Source organism: Bactrocera oleae, chromosome 3 (genome assembly GCF_042242935.1).
Source record: "Bactrocera oleae isolate idBacOlea1 chromosome 3, idBacOlea1, whole genome shotgun sequence".
NCBI lineage: Eukaryota > Metazoa > Arthropoda > Insecta > Diptera > Tephritidae > Bactrocera > Bactrocera oleae.
The window spans coordinates 92,650,580-92,662,552 of NC_091537.1; the positions used below are offsets into that span (position 1 = coordinate 92,650,580).

At 34.1% G+C, this 11,973-nt stretch overlaps 1 protein-coding gene across 1 annotated transcript in view; it reads left to right on the forward strand.

Moving 5' to 3' along the window:
• LOC106625506 (DNA-binding protein RFXANK) overlaps positions 1-8,734 on the forward strand; it is a 31,814-nt gene extending 23,080 nt beyond the window's left edge. Inside the window, exons 4-5 of the mRNA XM_036360044.2 lie at positions 1,767-1,896; positions 8,319-8,734. The gene's annotated coding sequence lies outside the window, so the exon portion shown is untranslated. The remainder of the gene's footprint in view (positions 1-1,766; positions 1,897-8,318) is intronic.
• The last annotated feature ends 3,239 nt before the right edge of the window (positions 8,735-11,973 follow it).

Genomic DNA, 11,973 nt, shown 5'->3' on the forward strand with positions numbered 1-11,973 from the left:
CATGCGAACACACAACCATATATGTGTATGTATTGTACATATGGCTGTGTGAGGTATATTAAAAATATGCTCACCAAAGTCAGTCATTATCATGTTATGCTGCACACACATGCACATAGATACATAAACAACATTGGCTTTATCATTATCAACGACGCCGATTAACTTCATTATGACGTTTGTACAACGACCCAATGCTTGAAATGTGCCTTGTGTTTATTTGCCGTAGCTCCTTGGCGTTGGAACAGAAAAACAACCCGCAGTGGAAGTTTTTTGGAGGGAAAAAATCTTGGCGTCGCTTTTCAAGTTTTGCTTTGTGCCGTCTTTTGTTTTTGTCAAAGTTGCTCTGAACGATTATTTTGTTTTCATTTTCTTCAGTTTCTCTTTAATGTTTTACATTATTTTTTTGTATTTTCGCAGTGCTTGGCTTCATATCTTTGAGGTTGGTTTCTGTTGGATTTTCGCTTGCAAAGAGGATTTACATCAGTTTTCAGTTTGAAATGAGTAGCTTCTGAGTTGAGGAATATGGTATATGTTTTATGTGATATTTGAATTCGAAAACATTATTGTTTGAAATACTCTTACGGTAGTTGGTTTACATATAACTCGGTTTAAGAAAATCTATTAATTTTAAATTTATTTTGAACATTTTGATATATTCAAGCGCCTAAATGCATACTTTAAAAATCATGCATGTAAATTTGTTTGCTGGATCAATTATATTTGATTGAAAACTAGCAGGGAGCTGTTTTTGAAAATTTTAGGTGAAGCTACTCAAGTTTTGCTGTTATATTTTTGTACAAAAATACACAAAAAAAAGATAACTCTCGAATTCAATAATTTTAATAACCAGTGCTATAACAACATATATATTTATGTATATGATCAATTAGCATAAGATTACGCCATGTGGTGTTGTAATATAAAGAAATGTGATTTCCATTAAGGGGTTATAATCACTTGTGAATATGAAAAAAATCATTTATTTTTTGTATATTTGAAAATATTCTCCGAAAATTTCCGTATTTGGAAGAATTTTTCAACTTTCCCAAAACTTTAAGCGCGTTTTTCTCGAAACAATATTTTTAGAGTCGCTGACTGGACTGATAAATCGAACTTTTTATACGATCTTGTTAGATATAGTCTGGTAATGATCGAAAGAATACAATTTTTGATAACAATTTCAACTTCACTCTGAAGTGTAAATTTTATCACCAAAATGACTTTTTTTGGGAAGTCACCATTCTCGCAAAAAAAAACAAAATTTTTACTAGTTCTTAGCTCATTACCCGCATTCACCTATAATAATAATAAATTTGTTTGTTTGTTGGATTTGAGATAATTTTAAGCAGAAAAATCTTCTTTTCGCTAGACAGTTTTTTCGGGCGTTTTCCTAGAGATCGGCTACGGGATGAAGCGAACCTAATATTTTTAAAAAGAAATCGCCGATTATTAAAGCGCATTAAATTCTGTAAAAGTGCATTTTTTAAAACTTATTCATTAAATAAAATGTCTCTTCAAAAACAATTCACGAAATAAAGCGTTTTTTCTGTTTTGCAAGTGGATTTTACCCCTTAAAGCACACTTTCTTTTCCCATACCTACCTCGTTTTTGCTTTCCTTTCCCGCGTTAACACATCCGTTTTCACCATTCTAACTGTTGTCATTTGTCATTTGTGATTTTCAGCTTTCACATTTTATGATTTGACTTGTATTCTATGCTCACAGTTTCGTTACAGTTTTCCGCATTTTTCCTTTTCTTTACAGTGTCGCCAACAATAACAACAACAATAATAATAAACGCAATAACACAACATTCCTTTCGTTGAAGTGAGCCGAGCGCGCCGCTGAACATAATCGAAGGCCGTAAAGTCGATGGCATAAAGAAGGAAAGAAGGCAAGTAAAATAGAAAATGTTTGACCTCAGTATAGACGATTGTTGTTCACTTCGGAAGCCGACATAGTAGTATCGCCAGAGTTGGTAGCATTGCGCGCAAAGTGTGATATCAAAGTAAAAATATCGAGCTCAAAAAGGATGCTATAAAAATAGCATGCAATAAAAACAAAGAAGTAGGTGAGACATAGGCGGAAAAGCAAGCAAATAGCAAGAAAATAGCAAGCAAACACAGCGGCATTAACAAAGTCAACAACACATTGTTAACATTTAGTACAGTGTTGCACAAAGTTGAAGGCTTGCGTTGCTGCGTTGTGTTGCGTTGCGTCTTCAGCAGCAGCAGCTCAGGTTTACACTCATTAGCGAGGCAGCACACGCTTCTTTGGCTTCATTTCCCTCGAAATAGTAAGCAAAAGAAATCTAAAGTCAGCAATCGAAGACACCACCGCTACCGGCCAACAACGAAAGAATACCGACACCGACGTCTGGTCCGTCCGTTCATCCGTCCAATACAGATAGACAACAACGCTTTCTATGGGTTTTCATTTCGTTGCCTCTACTTCTTACTATAAAAGTGTTGGCGTTCGTCATTTGCGCTGACAACGGTATGTGTTTTTGTCGGCGCACACTACGCACCTCTACCTTAGCATATATACTTCTTTCTTACTTTTTTTTTTTTGTTTTGCATTTTTTTTTCTTTAATTTGCTGTATGCGTGCGTGCCCCCCAAAGACGAACGTCGGCCATTGACTGGTGACTGTCTGTCGTAATTAATGTGTATGTGTGTGTTTTGTCTGCAAGTTGATTTTTTAAGTGTGTACGATGTAAACCTCTGCTCGTGCCTGTGGGTTAATCGCACTTATAGAACCGAATGCGTTTCAGAACATATCTACTGTATTTGTATGTAGCTAGAAGCTAGTCTCGCTTGATCTATGATTTTTGTATGTATGGCATACTGTCTGTTTTGTGTTAGTGCGTCTGGCTTACGCATTTGTCTGTACGTCTCGGTTTGTTTAATCGTACGCAATTGTAGCGCTGCAATCGCAAGTATTCGCTGCGTTTTGCTGAACTACAATACAATGACAAGAGAACTTTTTGCAGTGATTTGAAATGGCAGCTAGAGACGGCTTATTAGAAAAGTATTATAGATGCATGATCTAATAACAACAAAAAAAAATACTCGGTTGCACTCGTCAATACACTGAACAATGATTTTCACTCGCGCCACATCAGATTAATATTTTTCGCGAGCACAACAATTACTTTATGCCTTGGACAAGTTCTATTTAGTCATATCCTTCTGTTTATACGCGAAATAGGTTCTCAGTTTTTGAGATACCGATCTGAAATTTTACATACATTTGTTTCGCTCCAAGAAGCTGCTCATTTGTCGTAACCGCTAAAATCGAACCACTGTAGCATGTAGTTGCCATACAAACTGAACGATCAAAATCAAGTTCTCGTATCGAAAATGTCTCTATTTGTCGAGATATCTTCATGAAATTTGGCCTAAGTTATTGTGCAAGGCATAGTTATAATCTCTGAAGAAATTGTTCAGATCGGACGACTATAGCATATAGCTAACATATAAATTGATTAAAATTAAGTTCTTGTATGGAAACATTTTATTTGTGAAGAGTATTTATAGCTTATTTGAAGATTAGATACGGTGCAGTCAATGTTAATATTTCGTTTTGTTTTTGTTTTCTTTGTGTTGCACATCCTCATTGATTTTGCGCGGTTTTGATTTTGAGAGTTCACACGAGTATTTGCAAATTTTTAAAATCCAAGGCCTCATTAATAAAAATCTAATAAACCGAGCATTGCTCTCAAAACAAATGTTCGAATTTCCTGTCTGCGTGATGCATATTGCGTTATCAAATATTTTTTAATCTGTTTTCGAGCGCATATTTGTTATTTTCTTCGCTGTTGATAAACATTAAGGCAAATTTGCCAAGCACTAAATTGGGATCACTGAAAGAACTGTACTTGAAAAGCAATATACGCATTTTATGCATAAAAAAATTGCATTTTCCAGTAACCCACACATTTGTACCCATAACGAATCACTTGCGTTAGCATTACATTACGAAAATGCAGCGTTTAACCGTGTTCGAAAACAAGCATTACCCGCGTAGGCGCAGTGCTTACAACGGAAACAACAAATTTTATATTCGGTTTACAGTTGTTATTCACATTTTCGTTGAATTTTTTGGTTCATTTGGCAGACACCACCACAAACAACAACAACTTGGTCGTTTTGTCTATGCACTTAACAGTTTAGAATGCGCTGCTTTCGCCTTCGTCTTCGCCTCATTGGTTGCGATGAGGTGAGGTGAGGTGAGGTGAGATGTGCAAAACGTTGTTATGGGGATTTATTTTTGGTCATTCCCCACTTCCGTTCTCTGCTTTTATGCACTCGCGACGAGCACATAGCCGATGTATTTTCAGTGCGTCGCGTCATCATTTACCCTGGCCCTGTCCTATTCCAATCGTTTCGTCTCATTGAATCGTGTTTTTGCTGCTGCTGCTGCTGCTGCTCTTCTGTTACGACGACGAGCGGAGCGACTAAGCGCTGCTCCCCTTGCAAGCGCTGACCGGTTGTTGTGCCGCTGCTGTGCTACTATTACTCGACTCTTTGTTGGTATTGGCTGTAGTGGCAGTGGTGCGACGGCGGTGGCGGGTGCAGAGACTCATTCATGTGTACGCTGTGGCCGTCGCCGTCGTCGTCGTCACTACTCATTCATTCATTCATTAATCCGTAACTTGTCATAGCGTACACATCGTATAGTCGCGTGGCGCGCTTGAATAGTGGGACGTTGTATGGCGCGCATGGTGCACCATTGGGGCCGCAAAACAAACGATCAACGGCTCAATTCGTGTTGTTGCATATACTCGTATATTCGGTGCAAACAAGCCGCACCTTTTAGCGCTTTGCCGCTTGCTGTGTTGTTCGTTCGTTTGTATGGCGCATTCGTTGCATTGTTGTAGCAGCGAAGTAAGAAATTTCCGTTATGACTGCATAGTTTGAATTTTATCCGCGCTGTTCGTCGACGTGTTATATTGTGTATCTGAAGTGTTGGTGGTTGTTGTCGTTGTGTGCGCGCGTGCGCTTGGCATTCCAAAGATTTGAGTTCGCTCATGCAATACTCAATTTGTGCCGTTTAGTTTGAAGCCGGAAGGTAGTGCGTGTGCGGGGTCAGTAGACACACTTTTTCCTACACCTGAACTAAAAACTGAACAATATAAGCGCATACATAAGTATATTATTTGACTAATGTTGTAGAGCACTAAATTATAAAAAAGTAGACTGTTAAAAATAACGCTTAAAAGTAATAAGAAAGAAAAATTTTAAAATGGTTTAACAAAAATATCGCATCACATAAAATATAATATTATATAATATTATATTCTATATGTATGTTCAGAAAGTGCAAAAAATCAACTTTCGACGTCTAATTTATCATCGCAATTTAATGCAATAACAACAAGCAAGCAGCAAGTGGCTAAATAGCTCACCCTATACACCTGTCGAAGGAATGTGTCTGTCACCACTACACAAACATACATACATATGTGCATCCACATGCCGTATATTATATTTCTCGCGTTTTGCGTTTTTTGCGTTTTAAATAAATTTAATTGGCAATATTAATAGTCGTCATTTGTCTACACACCTCGCCTCGCTTATAATCGCTACGGCTAGCTAGCTGTTTTGGGCGGGCAAAAAGCATATATTCGCGTCAGTTATTGAATTCTTCGGAGTGATGTCTTTTTGATGTCCCATTTTCGGTTGCTTAAGCGTATGCAAACAATTAGAATTCCAAAATATTCATGCGCGTGTCGCTTTATTATAGACGCTTAATAAGTACAAAGAAAAATATCAATGAATATATAAAAAAAAAACAACAACAGCAACAATATTTGGTGTCAATTTTTTATTTTATTAAATTTTTGGTTTAGCGAATTCGGCAAAGTTCCAGCTACGTGTGGTTTTCAACTATCTGTGTGTGATTCAAACACATACATACAAGTACATACATGCATATATAGTGTTGATTGGTATATGTCTGAATATCTGTTATACCACGCGCAGGTCGGCTGCAGATACTTATGTTGAAATAAATTTTTCAGTCATTGAATTAATAAATTGGCTAATGACATATCGCTGGCTTCTTTAGTCTGCGTACGATTGTCAACGCTTGTTTCAATTCGGCGCAACTATTTAATATGCTGTGTTAAATTTGTGAAAAAACAAAACCGCCAAAAGCGAAGCCATGTTAATAAAGTGTTGTGGCAGAGAAAGAAGAAAAAAACGTCAGTAAATATGCGAACGCGTCAACGTGCTCAAATCATCATCATAAGATCATGCCGAACATGAGTTCATTAATGCCAAGATAACAAGCCAAATAAGAAACGAATGTGACCAGTAGAGAAAGCATGCACTGCGTGTGCATATGTATGTATGTATGTTCTAAGTACAGTTGTGCTGATCTTGACCTAAACACACAAAAATATTGTCTAATTTTTACTAAGCATGAATTAGTAATTACTTTCTTGCAGTGCTTAAATCTATAGACAACATATTTTCCTAAATGAATAATTCGGCTACAACGAAGCTATAATACCCTTCACAAATTGAAAAAGTTTCATTACAATAACTTGATTTCGATCGTTCAATTTATATGTTAGCTATATAGTGGTCCGATATCGGCGTTTCGAACAAATGAGCAGCGTCTTGTGCGAAAATTATGTGTGCGAAATTTCAGGTCGCTAGCTCAAACTCAAAGGGACTAGTACGCGTATATACAAACAGACAGATAGAAATGACTAAATCAACTCAGCACGTCGCGCTGAAATTCGTGGTAAACTTATATACCCTGTTCAGAGTATAAAAAGTTATCTTGGCAGGCATAATGTGCTCAATCTTTAAAAAACATATGTATATACATCATACTTAAAAATGGTTATTTAAACACGAACTTCATACTCGTTCACAAAAGCGAGCCGAAATTGTGCTAATGACCTAGCTAAATGAATCTGTGACAATTCGCTTAACACACGTCAGTTGATATAAGCCAAAAAGTTTAACGTCATATCATTATATACATTTCTTAATCATGGCGGATGAACAATTCGTTTAGCACATGCACATGTTCGTGTATATACATATATATATATGTGAGTATGTGGGTGTGCATGTATTATGTTTGCACATTTATATATGTATATTGTATATATATATGATTTTGAAATCTACATCCATCGCTTGCACGCATTCAGCGGCTGTCATGTGTGAATGGATGGTGGAGTCAAGTGATGCCTGCTGCCAACTTTCAAGCATATTGATTGATGCCGGCGGTTTCATCTTTATTTGAGTCGCATTTTCAGCCTATACTTCATTTTTATTACAAATCATATGGAACGAAATGATTTTCGCTATCGTTTCGGGAAATTGCCTAGCGCCAGCTTAATTATTAACGCTTCACCACCGTCTGTTAAACTTTGTAAGCGCTGTCTATCCAATCATATTATATTTATATTGTGTGATAACTTTAAAACCTCAATGCATTACGTATCAGCGGCGCATAATCAATTTATGTACGCGCGCCATTACGCGCCGAGTCATGATAAAGTCCATTCTTCTCACTCTGGAAACTATTTGTCCGCGCAGTGATGATGAAATATTCCTAATTATTTAATTAGCAACATTTTGCATATTCTTTTATGTGTTGCATTGCTATGTTTCAATTATTTTTTAATTTCATTTATGTTAAAATAAATGCTAGTGTGTTTTTTGTATGAATTAATAAACATTGAGAAACAAGTGATCCACTTTGTTAAATTGCTTCTATTTGTAAGGCTGTAAATAGCGTTTTTCAAATAAAACAACTGGTATGCAGCAAAAAATTAAATATGTTTTAATCCAGTACTAACTTTTTTTTTACAAAGCAAAGAAATATAGCATTAAATTAACTAAAATTATTATGTGAACGACTGATAAAACAATCTGAGCAAATGTACATATGTTTGTATGTCAAAATATATACTTCTTCATAATCATACTCTAGAGATATGAGTTAAGATGAGCGTATTGTAGTGGTTACCGAAATCTCTTTTGCTTTTTCTTTCCCTAATTTTGTCATCCTCATTAATGTATGTATGTATGTATGTTTGTATGTATTACACATATACTATATATGTATGTATGCTACTGGCACTACGTGCGTTGCGGTGACTTGTTGAGTGACAAGCGAAATAATACATTTCTGTGGTTGCTTTATGCTGGAACCGTTTCATTTTTATTCTTATCAACTGTTCAAAGCGAAGTTTTTTTTTTTAAAATTACTAAAAACTTTTTCTCTCAGCATAGTGAAATTCTTTTTAATTATACTTGTTTCCTTTTTTTTTGTTTTTTTTTCTTAGAAATCGGTACTATTTTGACTTTAACCTTGATGTGGAGCAAGAGTATGAAGCATTTGCCAGCATTCATTTTTTTTTTCCTAGCAACTAACTACATACTTATCAAACATTTTAGAAATTACGAATTGCTGGATGTATGTATGTGTGTGACGCGTGTTTGTGTTTTATTTATTTATTTTTTTTTGTTTTATCAAAGTTGTGCAGACTATTCAAATCTTTAATAAGATCAAGAAAATGCGGCTAAATCTAAAATTCTAAATTTTTTATAATCTTTGTATGGGTGTTATTAGAGCAGTTGGTGCTTGGCGCTCGGTAGCGAATTCATTTGAATTTGGCGCAATTTTGTTTGATTATTTATAAAAAATAAAAATAAGAAAAAATTTTAAATCATGCCTGTACTTTCTGATAGAATTGTGTCATTCTTCAAAGTGGCTGCGAAATGTTGACATTTTCTTCTTAAAATATATTTTAGAAATTCATATCACAGCCAGCTTTGAGGAGCGTCGCGATTCTAAAGCATTAACGAAGACATTAACAATAATAAACGAAAAATTACAAATTTTCGTTAATTAATTTTTTTTTTTTAAGAAAAAATAAATAAAATATTGTTTAAAACAAAATTACTCCGTCAACTATTTGGAAAAAGTGAAAAGTGCACAAACAGCTTTCAAAATTATGTTATCACTATATTGAAACAAAAATGTGTAAATTGGTTTGGTAAAAAATTGTAATTGTTTGGTTTTATAAATTACGCATTTCATATTAGTAATTCATGCACCGTAATCATTACAACACATACCAAGTAGATTAACAGTCTTGTAGATTATAATTTATCACAACAATAACAAAATACGTTTGTCTAAATCTCACAAAGTGGTTGTGAAATGCTCTATTTGAAACTGCATATCACAGCCAGCTTTGATGAGCTTAGCTGGACGTCTTCCTAAGAGCTGCACCAAACAAAACCAAGAAAATACCTAAACGAACAATCATGAAAATCTGTCACAAAAAAGATTACTACTCACTCGTATAACATGCAATTACAAAGCACATTCATACACACGCAAGTAGTGCGCGTACTCACACACTAGCAGCGGCCATAAGAACACTGTGCTCACACACGAAACGCTGCAGGATATTCCATTCTCCATAAATTGCATAAATGTCAACATCATCAACCATCAACTCGGTTAACCGGCGCTTGCAGCTTGGAAATGTCATTTAAAATAATAATAATGCAAAAATAAAAACAACACAAACAAAAGTTGAAAGTAAAAAGTGGCTATAAAATGTTGCTTATCTAAGCCTCATCAAGTGGTTGTGATATGGATTCTCAACGCATATCACAGCCAGCTTTGATGAGCTAGGATAATCAACGGGGGACAGCGTTCTACAAAAAAAATTATTTAAAAAAAATGAATTGGTTTGACAATATGTGCTTAATTAAAATAAAATGGGTGTTTATAATGAAAATGAGAAATTAAAAAATTCGTTGGTGATTTGTTTATGAAAAAAAAAATTAAATAAAAAAAACATCAGCCATAAAAAACAAAATTACAATGCAAATTAAAATGCAAGTAAATTATTAAAAACAAAATTACAATAAAAATTAAATTGCAACAAAATTAAAGCGACAACAATTAATGAAGTAATTTTCTTAAAATTTTGAAAGACTCATCACTACATTTTCACACAGTTATCGAATGCACCGATTTGTGTTTGCCTATTTTTATTTACAATTCATTCAACATTTTTGTTTTTTGCTTATCGCACATGTGTAATGTTTGCAGCTCATTCCACACACATACATACATACGTCATACCTTAGTCATTGGCAATTTAAAGCGAATCGCTGGTTGTGGCGCCGAGAATATTGCTGCACTTTGCCCCCGAATGAATGAGTGCTGCGTCAGTGGGACGAACGCACGGTACTTTCTCTAAGTTGTATACGTATGTACATACAAATATTTGTTCTATGCCTATGTATGACGCATTTTACTTTCTGGAAGGATCTTTTATTGATTTTACAATACAAATTAGCAATTGAAGATTTTTAGCAATTTTAAGTGCTTAGTTTAAAGTATAATTTCTCGTTGTCATGCTTTTGTAAATACTTTGAAATATAGACAACTACATAATTTTAAATAAAGGCAACGGGAATTCACAATTGAAGTATCGTTCTGGAATAAAAAATATCGTTAATAAAATAAAAATTATAAATATATGTTAACTTCGGTTGCACCGAAGCTATAATACCCTACACAAATGTAAAGGCTCCTTATAAGAACTTGATTCCGATCATTCAGTTAATATAGCAGCTAGCTGCTATAATCATTCGATCTAAACAATTTCTTCTTCGGAGCTTACAAACTTCCTGGCAAACTTAATATACCATGTTCAGGGTATCATAATATTGGCGCTAAGGAAAAGGTCCTTCACTGCTGCAGTGATTTCATGAATGAAGCCTAAAAAAAATTCCATTGGAAAATATTGTTCGTAAAATTAAATCATATCTACGGTTGAAAAAAAAAAATTGACAAAAACAAACTTAAAATTTTTGATCAGATCTAAAAAATGTCAAAAAAATGGTAAGCAAATTTGGGATCAGATTATTTGACACCGCAGCAAATTCAAAAATGCTGTTGCGTGTTATGGTAGTATGCAACAAGTGTTCAAATTAATGTGGTTTCAGTGATAACGGATTCTCTTACATGCTTCGGAATGTTCTTACATGCTTCGGAATGTAATTTTCTATAATTAATTATGAAGTTTTTCTACACAAATTTAATAGTCTTTTTGAATTTCAGCATTAAATATTTGAGATTTTTACTTTTGCACATTTATTTAATATTTAAAAAATTTACAGAGTTTTTGACTTTTTTGTTTTACGTTTAATTCATTTTAATTTTCCAGATTTTTTATTGTTTTTAATATAAGCTTTTCACTTAGTTTGAACTATACTTGTTACAGATAGCTTAAAAAATGTAATTCGTTTAATCTTATTTTCGCAGGTATACCACAAAAACAACAAGGACTAACTGAATTTTTAAAACTTTGCAACATCGAATTTTGCCTGTTTTTACAATATTTATTAAATATAGATAATATAAGTCTAAAGTGTTTTGTAAACACATCTGTGTGTAGTTAAGTCCGATTAACTGTATTCAATTGTATGAATAGTTAATATTTGTGTGAAAATACCGTTTTAGCGTTATATGTGCGTACATGTCCGACAATTGTGATAGCAAGTTAGTCGTTTAGCAACTTGATTTAACTGTTAAATAAAGTCATACGTTCTAGTTACACTACTTACAGCAAAAGTGTAGAATTTTAAACCAAAAATATAATTGTAACAGAAGTGAAAAAAGCTGTGAAAGTGTTTAACAAAAATTTCGTATTATTTGTGGGCATGTATATTTCTGTAATAACTGTAATAATAACCTCGTAAAAGTAACTGAAATCAAAGAAATTGAATTTTAAGTAAACGAATGATAAAGCTATAAGAAAGTTATTAAAACTTATTTAAGTTCTCTTGTCCATTTTTAAGTAATTAAAACCATAAAATCAACTGAATTCCACTTCGAATAATTTCCATTCCAACAAACAGTATTTTGTGAACTGAAAACCAAAACTGATACAAGTTTTCAACTCACACATC